The sequence below is a fragment of the Vulpes vulpes genome, chromosome 12 (assembly GCF_048418805.1).
Source record: "Vulpes vulpes isolate BD-2025 chromosome 12, VulVul3, whole genome shotgun sequence".
Classification (NCBI taxonomy): Eukaryota; Metazoa; Chordata; class Mammalia; order Carnivora; family Canidae; genus Vulpes; species Vulpes vulpes.
In genome coordinates, this window is record NC_132791.1 from 46,821,580 (window position 1) to 46,841,343 (window position 19,764).

The 19,764-nt window shown below is 37.6% G+C and overlaps 1 protein-coding gene across 32 annotated transcripts in view; it reads right to left on the bottom strand.

The window, feature by feature from the left end:
* The window catches only part of KDM4C (lysine demethylase 4C), a 460,147-nt gene that overhangs the window by 344,292 nt on the left and 96,091 nt on the right, over positions 1 to 19,764 (bottom strand). The window lies entirely within an intron of this gene.

Genomic DNA, 19,764 nt, shown 5'->3' on the forward strand with positions numbered 1-19,764 from the left:
AAACAGGTGAAGGGGACTAAGGAGTGCACTTGATACGTGAGCACCAGGTGTTGTATGTAAGTGCTGACTCACTGTATTGTACACCTGAAACTAATATTACACTGTATGTTAACTAACTGAAATTTACATATTTTTTAATTTTTTAATAAAATAAATAAAAATAGAATAGATCTCTTTTCCCTCTTATCTTTCATACACCAAAATATCTACAATTTTATAGCAGTGCCTTTTCTTTCAAAAAGTCTAAACAACCAATTTAGAACAAGTTTTGAAAGAAACAAAAAATTCTTCAAAAAAGTGCCATAAAAAAGACCGTTCACCTTAAAAAGGTAATTATAAGTATGAAAAGAAAAAGGGCAGAGAAGAAAAAGGTAGAAATGCCCAGCCAAATAAAAGATTGCAGAGAGCTTAGAACTCCTGCACTAAGTCTAGACTATTAAGGGTTTGAGGTTAAGTTAATGTGTCCCTGGCTTCAGGCAGAAGCAATCCCAGTCCTCCTAGGAGAAAAGCATCCTCCATTTAGACATATATACATTTCTCACAAATTAAGATCAAGTCATAGCATACAACAAAAGATCACCATACATACAGGGAGGCAAAGCAACAATGGACAAAGCTATAAAAAATAGCTGACAGGGAAACCTGGGTGGCTCAGCATTTAAGCACCTGCCTTCGGCCCAGGGGTGATCCTGGAGTCCCAGGATCCAGTCCCACATCAGGCTCCCTGCATGGAGCCTGCTTCTCCCTCTGCCTGTGTCTCTGCCTCTCTCCGTGTGTCTCTCATGAATAAATAAATGAAATCTTAAAAAAAAAAAAAAAAAAAAAGCTGACAAAACATTTAAAACCATCCCCCAGCAAGGGCTGTTGACATTAAAATTACTGGAGAGACATTAAAGAACATGAAATATTTGAAGAAATAAAATATGGAATTGCAAAGACAAGCTCGTAAAATAAACTATTTGAACTGAATCTACAAAACTGAGACATCTCAGATCTTTACTGATACTGCAGCTCTTACTTTCCAAATGGCCAAAATACCAAAATGCCTATTGTATTTAAGGATTAAAAACTGTTTATAAAGCCTTCATTATTACACCTGCTCTTGAAGATAATATTCTATGACCAAATACATGAGCCTTTTCTGAACTTAATGTTCTTCATTTAAGATATTATTTATTTATTTGAGAGAAAGAGAGAATAAGCGGTGCGGAGGGGCAGAGGGAGACAGAAAGAAACAGACTACCCGCCCCACTGAGCAGGGAGCCCAATGCAGAGCTCGATCCCAGGACCCTGGCATCATGACCTGAGCCGAAGGCAGACGCTTAGACTGTCCCATCCAGGTGCCCCAAAGTTCTTCATTTTTCATTTAACTTTTCACAGCCATGTTGAGAGTAAAAATAAATATATTCTCTCTGTTCAAGTATTTCTACATAAGGGATTCAAAAAGGCTAAACAGGGCAGCCCGGGTGGCTCGGCGGTTTAGTGCCGCCTTTGGCCCAGGGTGTGATCCTGGAGACCTGGGATCAAGTCCCATGTCGGGCTCCCTGCGTGGAGCCTGCTTCTCTCTCTGCCTATGTCTGTACCTCTCTCTGTCTCTCTCTGTGTCTCTCATGAATAAATAAATAAAATCTTTTTAAAAAAATTTTTTAAAAAGGCTAAACATTTTTTGAAGTAATAAAATATGGAATTGGTCTCTCCAAGGTCAGCAATGATTAAATTTTTTTGCTATACACCTTTATTCATTATTTTCTAATCAAAAGTTGCCAAATATTTTTACATTTATAAACCAATATGCTTTCACAGCATATCTTGTGTGTGTGTATATATATACATATTTATATTATATATATAAATATTTATATTTATTTATATTTATATTTATATTTATATATATAAAGATAAGTATTTCACTCTTGCTGCTCACTTTCTAACTGACAACTGCAGAACAGAATTCTTCCCAACCCTCTTGGAATCAGCTACTGAATATCTCATAAAGACCCAGAATCTTTTTCTTGTTTTGCTGTAATACTGCCACCAACAGCAGCTAACATTTATTCAGTATTTACTGTGGAGCCAGCCTTGAGGTGTTTCATTTGTTATTTTTATCCTATGCAACAGACACTAAAAGCATCTACTACCAGTCCCATTTTATAGATGAGGAAACTGCTGCAAAGAGAGATCAGATAACTTGCCCATCATCTTACAGCTCATAATCATGGAGCTGCCATTCAAGAGCAAGAATAAAAACTTTGACCCACAATGGCTCAACTAGTCTGAAGACAAGCCGTACAGCCAAACAATGAGCCAGAAAGTCAACTCTAAAAAGCCTAGTTTTATATAATCAAGGAGGGAAAAACTTCCCTCTATCTCCAATAACTGGAAAGGAAGGTTAGTAATTTGGTGATTATGCTTTTTACTTTTTTTTTTTTTAAGAGCTACCTGTCAAGAAGATGATTTAGAAACACTGCCTTAGGCCAAGAGCAGGACTAATACATTTACTTAAAGATCTTCATTCTCTTAAAAAAAAAATCACAGAAATAATAAACAGAATTCTCACATTTATTTTACACATTTACACATGGCCCTTGCAGAAAATCCTAACAGGAACCAGAACCGTATGAAGCCTTGTTCTCCTTTAAAGATGATCAAATGTCTCCATATTTAATAAAACAGTAAAATCCCATACTCAGATCCTGACAAGTTACTTTTCATTTGGGATATTAAAAACAATAGTACTTACTAATGTATTCATACTTTCCAGATTAAACAAGCCCTAGTCTTACTCAACTCTTTAAAGTGTATTATACTGCAACGTAACACAGTATTTAAAATCTTTGCATCCTATAATAAACTTTTATGACAGGGCATACCTAAGTACTTAGTACCTATTTTCATCTTCTTTACTACTTATTACTAACTCCAGGAAAATCCCAATTTAGATAATCTGTCTCTTCTAGTTCTTCTATAGAAATTCTATCTACCTTTCCTTCTGTGTCTCCCAATTGTTTGTCTTTTCCACCTTGCTTCATTTCTCTCCCTGCAATTTCTCACTTAAAGCAATTTTAGATTTAATACACTCTCATAACTCTTGGCAGAGGGCTGGAACTCTTGAGTTTCCCTCTAATTATTCATAAATAAAAATAGGCAAAGGCATTTCCAATGATCTCATCTTCATTCTTCACAGAGTAAAATTGTGGATCATATACACAGGCTCAACATTATTCCTTCAATGAAAATGGAAGAACAATATATTTCCAGAATATTAAACTACATTTTCTCACTACAGAACATCTGGAAATCAAACTTACTTATAAATCTGCAAATAAGAGGGATCCCTGGGTGGTGCAGCGGTTTGGCGCCTGCCTTTGGCCCAGGGCGCGATCCTGGAGACCCAGGATCGAATCCCACATCGGGCTCCCAGTGCATGGAGCCTGCTTCTCCCTCTGCCTGTGTCTCTGCCTCTCTCTCTCTCTGTGACTATCATTAAAAAAAAAAAAAATCTGCAAATAAGAGAAAACCATTATATAATCTTGGTTATATCTTTCTCTAAAAAGAAATATTTTAAATTAGAATGTAATTAAAATCAGACTCTTGTTTTAGTTGCTCTGATTCTGTTCCAGTGACCCCAAAAGCCCACTGACAGGTAGTGACTCACTTTGAGGAACCCATTCTAGGAGGCTGATATGTGGGAGCAGCTCCCCAACCTCCCCATTTCAGCCAGACTAGTCCCTCTCTGCCCATGGTCAAATGAATGATTTACAACGGGAATGCTACACAATGCTAGAATCCCAATGTGGGCATTTCAAGATCTTCAGGATACATCTTTTTTAAATTTTTATTTAAATTCAATTTAGTAACATATAGGGTATTATTAATTTCAAGAATAGAATTTAGTGATTCATCAGTTGCATATAACACCCAGTGCTCATTACATCAAGTGCCCTCTTTAATGTCCATCACCTAATGACCCCATTCCCTCACGCATCTCCCCTCCAGCAGCCCTCAGTTTGTCTCCTATAGATATGAGTCTCTTATGGTTTGCCTCCACCTGTTTTCATCCTAATTTATTTTTCCTTCCCTTCCCTTATGTTCATCTATTTTGTTTCTTAAATTTCACATGTGAGTGAAATCATATGGTATTTGTCTTTGTCTGACTGACTTATTTCGCTTAACATGTCTACTTCCATCCATGTCGTTGCAAATGGCAAGATTTCATTCCTTTTGATGGCTGAGTAATATAAATACCACTTCTTCTTTATCCATTCATCTGTCAATGTACTTCTGGGCTCTTTCCGTATTTTGGCTATTGTGGATACTGCTGCTATAAATATTGGGGTGCATGTGCCCCTTCAAATCACTATGTTTGTATCTTTTGGATAAATACCTAGAAGTGCAATTGCTGGGTCATGGGGTAGTTCTATTTTTAACTTTTTGAGGATCCTCCATACTGTTTTCTAGAGTACCAATATGTATTCCCACCAACTGATAAGAATGTTCCCCTTTCTCCACATCCTTGCCAACATCTGTTCTTTCCTGAGTCGTTAATTTTAGCCATTCCAACTAGTGTGAGGTGGTATCTCACTGTGGTTTCGATTTGTATTTCCCTGACGCCAAGTGATGCTGAGCATTTTTTCATTGTCTATTAGCCATTTGTAGGTCTTCTCTGGAGAAATGTCTGTTCATGTCTTCTGTCCATTTCTTTGCTGGAATTTTTTTTTTTTTTTTTTTTTGGTTTTGGACGTTGAGTCTGATAAGTTCTTTATATATTTTGGATACAAGTCCTTTATCTGATATATCATTTGTGAATATTTACTCCCATTCCATAGGGTGCCTTTTAATTTTGTTGATGGTTTCCTTTGCTGTGCAAAAAGCTGTTTATCCTGATGAAAACCCAATAGTTCATTTTTGCTTTTTTTCCCCTTGCCTCTAGAGACAGGTCTAGCAAGAAGCTGCTGCAGCCAAGGTCACAAAGATTGCTGCCTCTATTCTTCTCTACAGGATTTTGATGGATTCCTATCTCACATTTAGATCTTTCAACCATTTTGAGTTTATCTTTGTGTCTGGTGTAAGAGAATGGTCCAATTTCATTCTTCTGCACATGGCTGTCCAATTTTCTCAACACCAATTGTTGAAGAGACTGTCTTTTTTCCATTGAATATTCTTTCCTGCTTTGTGGAAGATTAATTGACTATAGAGCTGAGGGCCCACTTCTGGGTTCTACATTCCATTGATCTATGTGTCTGTTTTTGTGCCAATATTGTACTGTCTTGATGACCACAACTTTGTATTACGGCTTGAAGTCCTGAATTGTGATGCCTCCAGCTTTGCTTTTTTCTCTCAACATGATTTTGGTTATTTGGAGTCTATCTATTCTTGTTCTATACACATTTTAGGTTTGTTCCAGCTCTGTGCAAAATGCTGATGGTATTTTGATAGGGATTTCATTGAATGTGTACATTGCTCTGGGTAGCACAGACATTTTCACAATATTTATTCTTCCAATTCATGAGCATGGAATGTTTTTCCATTTCTTTGTGTCTTCCTCAATTTTTTTCGTAAGTTTTCTATAGTTTTCAGAGTACAGATCTTTTACCTCTTTAGTTAGGTTAACTTCTAGATATCTAATGGTTTTTAGTGCAATCGTTAATGAGATCAATTTCTTGATTTTTTTCTGCTGCTTCATTGTTAATGTATAGAAATACAACTGGCTTCTCTGCATTGATTTTATATTCTGCAACTTTGCTGAATTCCTATATCAGTTCTAGCAATTTTCAGGTTTGGGTTATCTAGATAGAGTATCATGTCGTCTGCAAAAAGTGAAAGTTTGATTTTTTCACCAATCTGGATGCCTTTTATTTCTTTTTGCTGTCTGATTGCTGAGGCTAGGACTTCTAGTAGTATGTTGAACAGCAGTGGTGAGAGTGGGCATCCCTGTCCTATTCCTGACCTTAGGGAAAAAGCTCTCAGTTTTTCCCCATTAAAGATGATATTCACTGTGGGTCTTTCACATGTGGCTTTTTTGATGTTGAGGTGTGTTCCTCTACCCCTACATGGTGGAGGGTTTTTTATTAAGAATGCTGTATTTTGTCAAATGCCTTTTCTGCATCAATTGAAAGCATCGTATGGTTCTTGTCCTTACTTTTATTAATGTGGCATATCACACTGATTTGCAGATGCTGAACTGCCCTTGCAACTCAGGAATAAATCCCACTTGATCAATGTACTGTTGGATCCTATTAGCTAGTACTTTGATGAGAATTTTTGCATCCATGTTCATCAGGGATACTGGTCTGTAATTCTCCTTTCTAGTGGGGTCTTTGTCTGGTTTTGAGATCAAGGCAATGCTGGCCTCATAGAATGAGAATGTTTTCCTTCCAGTTCTATTTTCTGGAACAGTTTCAGAAGAACAGGTATTAATTCTTCTTTAAATGGTTGGTAGAATTCCCCTGGGAAGCTATCTGGCCCTGGACTCTTGTTTGTTGGAAGATTTTTGATTATTGATTCAATTTCTTTGCTGGACATGGGTCTGTTCAGCTTTTCTAGTTCTTCCTGTTTCAGTTTTGGTACTTTACATGTCTCTAGGAATTTACCAATTTCTTCCAGACTGCCTAATTTGTTGGCATATAATTGCTTATGATATTCTCTTATAATCATTTGTATTTCCCTGGCATTGGTTGTGATCTTTTCTCTTTCATTCATGATTTTATTTATTTGGGTCCTTTCTCTTTTCTTTTTGGTAAGTCTGGCTAGGGGTTTATCAATCTTATTAATTCTTTCAAAGAACCAGCTCCTAGTTTCGTTCATCTGTTCTACCATTTTTTTATTTTTATATCATTGATTTCTGCTCTAATCTTTATATTTCTCTTCTCCTGCTAGATTTAGGCTTTATTTGCTGTTCTTTCTCCAGCTCCTTTAGGTATAAGGTTAGGTTGTGTATTTGAGACTTTTCTTGCTCCTTGAGGAAGGCCTGTGTTGCTATATACTTCCCTCTTGGGACCACCTTTGCAGCATCTATCTCGGAGTATACACAGTAACCTTGGTTTATTCACTCACCATTAAATTATGAACATTTTCCTAACACCTATTCTATTGTATATATTACTTCATGTCTATAACAGTTTGTATTGTTATTTTCATTTGTAACATACACATTGTTTTACATTCTTTACTATAATTTTTTCAAACACTGGAAAATAATTTTGATAAACACTGACCCATATTTCTAAAACAGATTCTAGAAGCAGAGGTGTGGATCAATAGTTCCTTTTCCACAGTAAAATTACATGAATCCATTCTTTATAAAATCCCTCTTTAAAAAAAAAAAAAAAAAACCTGCTTCCATGTCTTTAAAAGCCATAATAAAGATGAAATCTAGATTAGATTCATCTTCATTTTTTTTTAATGGGAACAAATGGAGCCAAAGTAGGAATGGAGTTTCAAATGGACATGCCTTATCAAGGTATTTTATAAAACTGCAGGCAAGGCCAGGGCTGCCATGGGAACAGAAGAAGCTTGTTTCTGAAGATACTAAATACCCAGTGAAGATCCTGGAAGATATTAACCAAAGAGAGGAAGAGGTCTAGAGTACAGAACTTAGTTCAAAATTCTAATCATCCTTTCTGGTAACAGTGTAGAGTAGAAAGAAAATGGGGAAAGGAGCCTCAACTCTACCAGTTAAGTAGGTGTAATCTTGGATAAATACTAGTTCACCCTAAGGTTCTTCATCTAAAAATGCTGGCTGCATCAGATGATTTCCATGACTCCTTCTAGGTGAAATCATCAATGATTTTATGATCACCAAATTCAGCAATAAAACTCTGGTTTTTCACCTCTGGGCTTCATGTTCTTACCCCTTCAGTAATTCCTATTGCTGCTTCACTAATACTTTCCCAATAGATATCTGCCCTTCTGAGCCTACTGATCATCTAGTACCCACAGAATGCTTAGTATCTTCATCCCTCAAAGTGGTTCATATGTCTAATGGCCACTATACCTTAATTCTCACCATAATCTCAGGGATCACATCCACCCTCAGGAAGCTTAATTTCTTTTTAATCTTAAGGTACATAGTATTCATGCCAACCTTGGGGAACCTAGTTTCCACTATATATGTTATTTATCCCTTGGGCAGACCCTTCAACTAACTAGTAGTAAGCACCTTACACTGGCAAAGATCTGCTATCCTGACACTTCTCACACTTCCACAAACCACTCAGCTGCATGGGACTCTCACTCTATTTGCTGATTTATAAATTTTGCACTGTACTGAATATGTAAGTAAAGTATACTTTAATTGTGAAGTTTAACAGTTGAGTCATAAAGAAAAGACTTAAAGAAAAATGACTGATTCTATCCAAATCCTATCCAACTCAAAAATCATTTCCAAAATAAGATAAGACAGTTTTTCCCACAAACATGGCTGAGATCAGTAGCTACTATGTCAAGTGCCAGCCTAGTCTGCTCTGGGGCAATTGAGTTCCTCAGAAAGTTCTTCCAGAGACAAAACTGATGTTCCCACAGTTCCACCTAACCCTCTCACATGCAATACACTTGAGGGCAGTGGCTGTGTATGCTGAGGTCACCCTGCATCTGGGCTTTAACTCTCTTCTATCGTCAGTTTTTGTATAATCCTGACATGCTTGTCTGGCAATAGCTCTCTAAAAAGATACTTCCCAGAACTGATGGAACATTCTAGATGCAATATGACTACTGAATTGAAAGTATTATCACCTCTCCTGTCTGGGTGGCATAAGATGGGATCATGCAGGCTAAGACTTCATTTACTGAAGATCAGCCATAATATGCTGGCAGATAATGAGTTTTGATTAACTAGAAACCTTCTTTCACAAAACTAAAATACGAAAGCCACAATCCTATAAGCCAGTATCTCTCTCTGCACCAAAACTCTGGAAAGATAACATTTTACCTTGGATGTAAAAAATACACACATAGTGTGTTCTTCTGACTTCAAATTATTTATTTCAAGAAAAATGATATACTGACATGATACAAATACAAAATGGAAAGAAACTATTAGTGACTCAGTTTAAACCATTTAAACTCATTTGGAAACCCCTCAGCCTTAGATAAATTTGTTGTCCAAGTGCACCACCTGGTGGATAAATGTATTTAAGCTCCCCCATTGTGAGAAGAAAAAATATATATATCATTATATGGCTAAAGATGCCATTAAAAATAAAATCTTAGTATGTAAAGATTCCCATGCTTTAGCCAAAAGATTTCTCATACAGAGACTCTTGACAAAAATATAATACCAGAAGAAATCTAGAGCTCATAAAACTTCATTATCAAAGAATCCAGTTCACCTTCTTGAAGAAATGTTGCTCATGATGAAATAAACATTTTTAATATGGGAGGAACCTCAGAGAACAGGTAATTCAATCACTTCCCTTTACAGAAGAAAACTCTAAGGCAAAGACAGAGCTTTCCTGAAATTCACAGCTAGGAATAGCAGGCTAAGTAAGTAAATAGGTCAAATATTCTAGTTTAATATGGCCTTCTATTCCAAGATGCTATGCAGGAAAGGCAGGAAATGAAGTAGCCAATGTCTGTGGCAAAGTGCCATTCTCTTGCATTGACAATAATCTGGCCACCTCACTGTGGACTGTTGCCTACCCCCACAATGACCTCTGTGAGATCAGGAGTTGTCATACCCTCCTGGCCTCCAGAGCCTGCATGCAACTCTCTTCATTCTATTAGATTCATGTTTCCCTCCTGTACCCAATAAAACCATCCTACCAATAAATATAAGACAAATAAAATAAATATTAAATCACCCTGAAGAACATCTAACATTGGAAAGAGTTCACCATGTGTTAAAATGGGAAAGGAAAAAAAACACCAAATATGTTCACTATGATATCGTATCTGTAAAAAATACAAACAAGTAAACACAGTTCTCAAGCATTAAGTGGAGAAAAAATATTGAAAAGAGGGATCCCTGGGTGGCGCAGCGGTTTGGCGCCTGCCTTTGGCCCAGGGCGTGATCCTGGAGACCCGGGATCGAATCCCACATCAGGCTCCCGGTGCATGGAGCCTGCTTCTCCCTCTGCCTGTGTCTCTGCCTCTCTCTCTCTCTCTGTGCGTGACTATCATAAAAAATAATAATAATAATATTCAAAAGAAATACACTAAATGTTTTTGGCAATTAGTGTCTATGAATGCCAGGATTATAAGTGATTGCAATTTTTTTCTCTTATATGATGCTTTCTACATTTATTTATTTATTTTTTTTATTTATGATAGTCACAGAGAGAGAGAGAGAGAGGCAGAGACACAGGCAGAGGGAGAAGCAGGCTCCATGCACCGGGAGCCTGATGTGGGATTCGATCCCGGGTCTCCAGGATCTGGCCCTGGGCCAAAGGCAGGCGCCAAACCGCTGCGCCACCCAGGGATCCCCTCTACATTTATTTTTAACATTAATATCAACAAAAAGATACTTTTACCTAAAACCTTTATATATTTATACTCACAGATGATAAAGAAAACGGGCAAAAGAAATCGGAAAAGGGCCCCAAACACACATCCATTCACCCAATACATAAAATAGCAGGAGGAAAAAATTTCCCCAGCTCTGAAGAAGAAATATACCGTATAAGATGCTATATTTTTGTCTTAAGGCTTACCACAATTTTCCAAAATGTTTTGAATTTTCTACCAATTCTATATTAAGAAATACCTGGGGTGGCCTGGGTGGCTCAACAGTTTAGTGCCACCTTCGGTCCCGGGCCTGACCCTGGGGACCCGGGACTGAGTCCCATGTCGGGCTTCCTGCATGGAGCCTGCTTCTCCCTCTGCCTGCGTCTCTGCCTCTCTCTCTCTCTCTCTCTCTATGTCTCTCATGAATAAATAAATAAAATCTTTAAAAAAGAAAAAAAAAAGAAAGAAAGAAATACCTGGATGACTAACAAACCTTAGAAATATAATTTCTTTAAAATATTTTATATATCTTGAGACTTAAGGACGTGAGTTCACACCCTAAGTCTGTGTTCTACTTGTAAAATTTTGCCTGAGTTATATGACAAAATATATGCGATGATGTTCCCCCAAAGAACTCCATGGCTTCCAGGTTAAGAACCATCATTGTCTCCTAATGTGATTAGGTCTTTGAAGTATATATCAGAAACACAGTTACCTGAAGGTCAGTAACAAGAATGGAACACCGTTATTTTGTCTCAAGATCCCTGCATCATCTATATAGACTGAAGTCAGAGAAGGAATTTTTGCTAAGTATCTTTTTAAGATTTTATTTATTTATTTGACAGAGAAAGCATGAGCAGGGGGGAGGGTGAAAGGGAGAGGGCGAAGCAGGCTCTCCACTGAGCAGAGAGCCCAACTCAGGACTAAATCCCAGGACCCTGGGATCATGACCTGAGTCAAAGACAGACGCCCAACCAACTGTCTCTAGAGAGACTAGGGGAGCCAGGCACCCCTTTAGCTAATATCTTAAGGTCACAGTTTTCAAGTGCTGTCTGGGGACCACTGGGAAACATCCACAACCCATTAAGGTCTGTGGCATCAAAACTTCATAATTATACCAACACAGTATTTGCCATTTCACTCTCATTGTGACTCTCTTCTCATTTCATGAGATGAGGGTCAAGTTTTCTAGAGGCTACCTAACATCACCACACTAAATGTAGATGCAAGTATATGAATCCAGAGAGCTTATATTATGCTAGATGTTAGAGTTTTGAAAAATATAAAATAATGCTACTACCTCTTTCACCAAATTTCTTGTTTTGGAAAGTATAATCATTTTTTAATAAAAATATGTGTTATTATATAATGGATTATTCTTAATGAATTAAATACTGTTAAATATTCTCAGTTTTAATTTCTTATAAAATAAACAAGGATAGATATAACCTACACAAAGAAAAGCTATTTAAGGTCCACAATAAACTATCAGAAGTATAAAGGAGACCTGAGACCAAAATTTTGAAAACCACTGCCTCAGAGTATTAGTGTTCAGAAAAACACATACTGGGGAGGATTACTCTAACCCATCCTTCTTCTTCCTCTTCAAAGTACTTTCCAAACCTCTTGCTGTGATCAGTCCATCTTATAGACCATTATCTGATCACAGTTCCTAAAGCATGATTCTGATCCTATCATTTCCCTACTAAAATAATCTCAAACAGTTCAAGACCTACAGAGTGATAACCAAAAACATACAAGAAACTCCATGATTTGTCCTCACACTATTTTTTAAAAGTCATATACTCATCAATTGTACAACTATTCCAATGCATTATGAGCAGCAGACACTATGATAGGGGCTAGGACTGGAGAGTCTATGAGAAATTAAACTTGCCATCACTGGACTAAGAGTCTACTGAGGAAGAAATATTCACACAAATACAGGTATCCATAATTTTCTACACTTATTTTCCAAATATGCTATAGGCATTTTTTTTTTTAGATTTTATTTATTAATGACAGAGAGAGAGAGAGAGAGAGAGAGAGAGGCAGAGACACAGGCAGAGGGAGAAGCAGGCTCCATGCAGGGAACCTGACACGGGACTCAATCCTGGGTCTCCAGGATCAGGCCCTGGGCTGAAGGCATCGTTAAACTGCTGAGCCACCCGTGCCACCCGCATATATATTTTTTACCCAAAATTCACTATCCACATCAAAAACTCTCTATAATGACAATGAATGTCCTCCAACAGAATCACTTTGGTTGTATACAAATCCAGGTAAGGGAATGTGGATAACAGTTCAGTTGTATCTCAACTGTTCTCCCTAAAAGATTATGCCAATTATGCCTTGTGCCCATATTAAATGTCCTGAGCATCAATGCTATCATCATCCCATCATTATTAATGAAAATATCTTCTGAGAAAGTAGAAATGCCAAACTAAAAAATAAGTGAGCATAAGAAACTTAGAAAAGCCCAGACATCAGAAAGAGTTGGGAGTGATAGTGCATACTGAGGGTAGGAAGCACATTAGGCATGATCTCAACATGTCCTTATCTACTAAACATATCAGTGTTGGAAATTTTAACTGTAGCTAATTAAGCCAATACAATATTTGAGAAACTAGAGAAACTCCTTGTACAGTGGGCTGACTGCCACTCTCAGTGTAGGAGACCACTAAGTACCAGGCTGATAGAGGAGTGGGTAGCAGACACCTTCAAAGCTCTGGAAGCAGCTGCAAGTGGGGGAAGAACATGATTTGGTGAGGAACTGAATTTCAAAGCACGTCTGAGAAATTCATGAACACTGACAGCACAAGCTGTAGGTCACAGGTGAAGCAGTTTCCCTTCACACTGACATGAGCTATCTTCCTCCAGTGAACTGCAGAGAACTACCATTAAAAATGGTGGCACACAAAGGAAATTGTCCATCTTAAAGTTAAATCATCATAGGTTTATATCAGAACAAAGAAGCACCTGGATGTAAAGCATCCAAAGAAAGCTAACTTGCTCTTGAGAACTATAACAATGTGGATAAGCTAAGGTCCTTGCTGGTACACCACTCTGATATCAGCTCAAAGGGGCCACTGTAACTGCACTGCCTGTGATGATATGAGACATTAGAATCGGAAAACCTGGGCAAAGGAGGAAGTGGATGAGGTTTAGGGACAAAGCCATATGTCACCATTCAACAAAGGGAAAATCTTGCAAAGAGGACTCTTTTAAAAACAGACAATATTCTTGGGGATCCTTCTAGTGTCACAAATTATGAAGATAATATAGCCAGCTTACACAAAGCATACAGAACTTCATTTTAAACCTCTATTTAATGAACCATTACCATCATTAAGACAATTACCATTATACTATATGATAGGTGTTGCTAGAAACATAGCCCTAAATAGCACAGAACACAAGCCTGACTGTCTTGCTCTCACTGTCCTAGTATAATTAATGTTGATACCTGTGCTTCACTCTCACACACAACAAGGAGATGCATTTTGTCTTCAAAGGTCTATGGAAGTACACTTGGCTATTGGCTATCACAGATATGTTCTAGTTTCTGCCTTTCCTACAGATACCTGTTGACTTTCATGTCCCTTAGCGAAGTTGAATCATCCCACACAGTTACAAGATATTTTCTCCCTGTTCCTCTTCTCTCTTTATATCTTTTCTTCTTTGTGTGTTTGTTTTCTGAAGAAACTCTCATACTTATTTTAACAGAAAGCTAACTTTTTAAATGTAGAGTTAGCAAAGGCTAGATAAAACTTTCTTTATAATGGACAAGCCCTTAGTAAAGTATAACAACAAAAATTCAGATCTTAGGACTCTTAAGCTTATGTTACTGTTACCAAGGAGTCATCTACGGCCACCCAAGCACACAAGTTGCTCTATTTCAAAGTTCAGGAAGATCTTAAATTACAGAAAGTTCCTGACATAACTAAACACCTCAATTTCATTGTCTCAAGGTATCAGTGTAGCCAATATATATGAATCTCATTCTCCTGAGAACAATCAGAATTTTATTTATATACCATCAATCTAAAAAGGTTTTTGAGCATCCTTCCCCGAGTACATAATTATTCTTCTGTATTAGGGGTCGGCAGACTTTTTCTGCAAAAGGCCAGACAATAAATATTTTAGCTTTTGTAGGCCATACAATATCTATCACAATTACTTAACTCTGCCACTGTAGAATAAGAAAGCCATAATACATAATACATCTGCCTTTGATAGTCTTAGTATTTCAATTTAAAAAATAGTAACTTGCTTAAATCATTTGACTGTTACTACTGCCACAAGCTACTGCCCATGGTACAGACTGATATCCTTTAGTATATCGTAAGGAAATCAAACTCTGAAAGAAGCAGCAGAATGAAAGAGGAGCCAAGACTCATGCCTTGGGATCTCTAAGCCCTTCTCCCTTTACTATTAGGGCTGACTATTCTCAACAAGTCCTTCATGAACACCCTCGCCCCTAATTCCTGCGTTGAATCCAAACCTGTTCATCACTAAAATGGTGCCTCCTTTGCCACTGAAAGAGATTTGCCTGGTGCTGCAAGACAAACATCAGAGCAGGAGGGGCCACTATAGCCACCACAGATCTGGCCCAAACCCACAGCCCTGTCTCTACTTTGGGGCAAATCCCTTCCCCTTGGATCCCAATATTCCAGGTCAGTCTCACCCTCCTCAAGAAGGTGCTCAGAGAAAAGCCTCAGAATTCAGTAAAAATACAGAGACTGGTCTTACCCTCAAATTTGCCTAGCTCCTGCCCCATCCTCCTTTCTGCCTCCTTTACCTGACTTAAACTTACTCATCTAGGCCAAGTTCAGATGTCCTCTCTCCTCCAGCAAGTGTTCCTTCAGTGCCAAGTGTGCTTTAAGTGTCTCTTCTCCAGGCTCCCTAGAACCCTACACTTGCCTTTATGGCCAAGCTCATTACACTTTATTTCCCTCTAAGCGTACAGAATTACTTAAGAATGAGGATTCTTATTCATCTCTGTACCTTGCACAAACTGTTTCTCTTATGTCTGCACACCCTCTCCAAAAACTCCCAGTCTCACCAAAAAAAGTTATAGTTTTTCATTCTACCAAATTTAAAGGAAATTGCCATAACTAGAAATTAGAAGGAGAAATGAACTACAATTTGATGACTGTAATTCCTTCCAAAATAATGCCATTAACCATACCAAACCAGTTCCCAATACAATTTAATTCTTTTATTTTTATTAATAAATTTATTTTTTATTGGTGTTCAATTTGCCAACATACAGAATAACACCCAGTGCTCATCCTGTCAAGTGCCCCTCTCAGTGACCGTCACCCATTCACCCCCACCTCCCGCCCTCCTCCCCTCCCACCACCCCTAGTTCATTTCCCAGAGTTAGGAGTCTTTATGTTCTGTCTCCCTTTCTGATATTTCCTATCCATTTCTTCTCCCTTCCCTTCTATTCCCTTTCACTATTATTTATATTCCCCAAATGAATGAGACCATATAATGTTTGTCCTTCTCCGACTGACTTACTTCACTCAGCATAATACCCTCCAGTTCCATCCACGTTGAAGCAAATGGTGGGTATTTGTCATTTCTAATGGCTGAGTAATATTCCATTGCCCAATACAATTTAAATATTGAGCCAAACAGTTAAACAATTCAAGGGCACAACAGTAAAGAGCAAAACAATACATGAGCTTTTTCAATGCACATTCATTGTGATGATTTCAAATGCTGTTGACAATTGTGGGTTATTAGTACACTCACTCTTCATCACTTTCTTTAATGTACTCTTTCTCCTGTTACTCTCCATCTACCTCAGGGGGCAAAAACAAGTTGTTTTCACTTGTTTGAATTAAGGTATCGTGACTGTGATTGGTTTTGTTTACCAGTAGCAGTTTACAACATCTCTCTTATCTCTCTTTATGCTACAAAAGCTTTTAAAATGTCAGCTCAACTCTGGAGCTACTAAATGTTTCTACAGAGCCTACACAAATTCCGTAAAACACTATGCCTTGTAGGTCCTACCAAAATGACAGATTGCTGACTTCAGAATGTGGAAACGATGATGATGCTTTAAAACTGCATGTTTACAAACCAGTGGATTTTCTTCATTGGATTTTAATAACTAAAGTTACTCAAATCTGAAGTCTAAAGTCAATGTTCCCTTGAAGCAATGCCAATGTATAACTGGTTTTCAAATACAAGCACTAAGTTGATAAGCAAAGCAAACAAAAGTCCATCAGCCTCTTCTATGCCATCAATAATTACTGTATTTTACTATCAAATATGGAAGGCTAGTTCAGGACACTTTTATATTAATTGTTCTGGAAACTGTTCTAAATATGCTGCTCCTAACTCTTAATTATATATGCAAAAAGGAACAAAGACATGAACAATCCCAAAGGATGGTTTAAAAAAAATAACTTAAACTGAGTTTTATTTTATTTTAGAACACTAAGACATACAACCTCTCAGCCCAGAATCTAGATGACTCCTCAGCTCAATTTTCCTCCTAGAAGCCTGAAAACTTGCAAGTATCCCACACAGAAGAAACCAGAGAGATGGCACAAAATAAACCATCAGCTCAGGGGAACTTTGTACTTGACAACAACCTAGTTTACACATTTCTACAACTATGAGATTAACAATACACAATTGCTTCCTTAAAGCTGGTATGAAGATAGGAGTACCTGGCAGCCTCTCAACTAGCCTAGTATCTCCCTAGGTCCCAAGCATAAAATGCCAACAGAATTTACTCTACCTTACCCATTCCAATGGAAATCCCACAAAAGTGGTTTAAGACAAGATGCCATATTCTGTAAGGAAGCCTGTTAATGGCACTCATTTCTCCAAATATAAGTAACCAGAACATGTAAAAACAGATTTGTTATTGGGGCACCTGGGTGGTGTAGTCAATTGAGTGCCTGGCTCTTGCTTTGGGCTCAGGTTGTGGTCTCAGGGTCATGAGATCAAGCCCCCATGTCAGGTTCCATGCCCAGCACAGAGTCTGCTTAAGTTTCTCTCTCCCTCTCCCTGTGCCACCCCCTACCCTCCCACTTCCTCTCTCCCCCGCCCTCTCTATAATAAGTCTTAAAAAAAAAAAAAAAGAAATGCATCTAGAAAAGTTTAAATTGTGCCACTACCACATATCCATGAAAAGCATGATACAAAAGAAAAATATTCAAGAGGCTTAAAAAGGCATCTCAAGAAAAGGGAAAATCCAAACAGCCAATGAACATAAGGAAAAAGAAATCATAATGCAATTTAAAACCACACACCCAACAGAATGGCTAAATTTAAAAAAATGACAATACCAAGTATTAGGCAGGATACAGAGCAATGGGAATTCAAAAACACTGCTACTGAAGGTACAAACTGAAAAAGGTTTTCTTCTAAAGCTAATCATGTGCATACCCTATAACCACTACTAGGCAAACACCCAATATAAACATATGCTTCCATGCCCAGATAAATATATGCAGAATATTCATAAGAGTGTTGTGCATAAAAGCTAAAACTAGAAGCAACCAACATGAAGGTTAGCAGAACAATAAATACAATGTGTAAGAGTCATACAATAGAATAACATACAGTAAAGAAAATGAATTAACTATAGCTACAGTACAGAAAAAGCTTAGAGGGCAGCCCAGGTGGGTCAGTGGTTTTAGCACTGCCTTCAGCCCAGGGCCTGATCCTGGAGATCCAGGATCAGTAATTACAAACCAGTGGATTTGTCACGTCAGGCTCCCTGCATGAAGCCTGCTTCTCCCTCTGCCTGTGTCTCTGCTTCTCTCTCTCACTGTGTCTCTCATGAATAAATAAATAAAATCTTAAAAAAAAAAAAAGAAAAGGCTTAGAAATGTTTATAAGACATGAAAGAATCCAGACATAAAAGGATACACACTGAATGATTCTTCTAGTTATACAAAATTCAGAAAGAGGATATAATGAACTATATCTTTAAAGAAAAGAAGGAAATGATTTCCATAAAGTCAGAATAGTAATTATCTTTGGAGAAAAAAAGGGGAGACCATGTTCAGTGAAGGAGGTATGTAGGTGAACTTCAGGGTGCTAGTAAACTTTGAGATCAGTGATGATACACAGATGTTTACCTTGCAATAATTTATGCAGCTTTAAGTTGTTTTATGCATTTTCTAGCTTGCTTTATATTTCAAAACAAAAGAAGTTTAAAAATACTATAATAATAGATTCCGGCAAAGATTATCAATGCATATACAGTCAATGGATGAAAGGCTGTTAGGATACAGAATAGTCGTCTAGTCTCTAACCATCACCCTATAAAGCAGTTATTAATTATAAAGAAAAATCCTTGACTAGATCATTCAGACTGGGGGAAAAAATCAATCTATATATATTATTAACAAAAGTAGGATCCTATGACTATGATCTGTATGTTAAGTGATATACAAATGTTATATTGCCTTGTTATTAAAACAGATATACTGAAATAATTAAAGGAGAATTATCATAATGTCTGCAACCTACTTTCAAATGTTACAGCAGAGAAATAGAGAAAGAGACAGACAATGGCAAGGCAACGGAAAAATGAATGAAATAAGGCAAATATTAACAACTGGTGAATCTAGGTGAAGAGTAACCAAGTATTCACTGCACTACTTCAATCTTTCAGTAAGACATTTCCCAAAATAAAACAATGAGAGAGGGAAATAAAAGGTTTCAAAAAGGAAGAATAACAACAGCAACAAAAGACATGTATTAGGAGGAGGCAAAAAGAACTGGATTAGTTCCAGTGTATTATGGTCTTATGAAAAATAACTAGAAAGACTATAATATGTACTTTTTAAAAAAGAGAAAACTCGGGGTGCCTGGGTGGCTCAGGTCCTGAGATCTAGTCCCCATCACTACCACCACCTCCCATAGGTTCCAGGCTCAGTAGAGAATCTGCCTAGGATTCTCTCTCCCTCTCCCTCCCCTCCTAGCCCCCTAGCATGCGTGTATGCATTCTCTCTCTAAAATTAATAAATCTTTTTAAAAATTTAGATTAAAAATAGAAAATTTTTCACAATTTGCAGAAAAAAGGAGAATAAGTCTGTTCAAATATAACTTTTTAAATGACTAAAGGAGAGCTACTAGAAGAATGTGTATTAAAACACCGTTTTTGGGGCAGCCCCAATGGCGCAGCGGTTTAGCGCCGCCTGCAGCCCGGGGTGTGATCCTGGAGACCCAGGATCGAGTCCCACATCGGGCTTCCTGCATGGAGCCTGCTTCTCCCTCTGCCTGTGTCTCTGCCTCTCTCTTCGCTCTCTCTGAATGAATAAAGAAATAAATCTTTAAAAAAAAAAA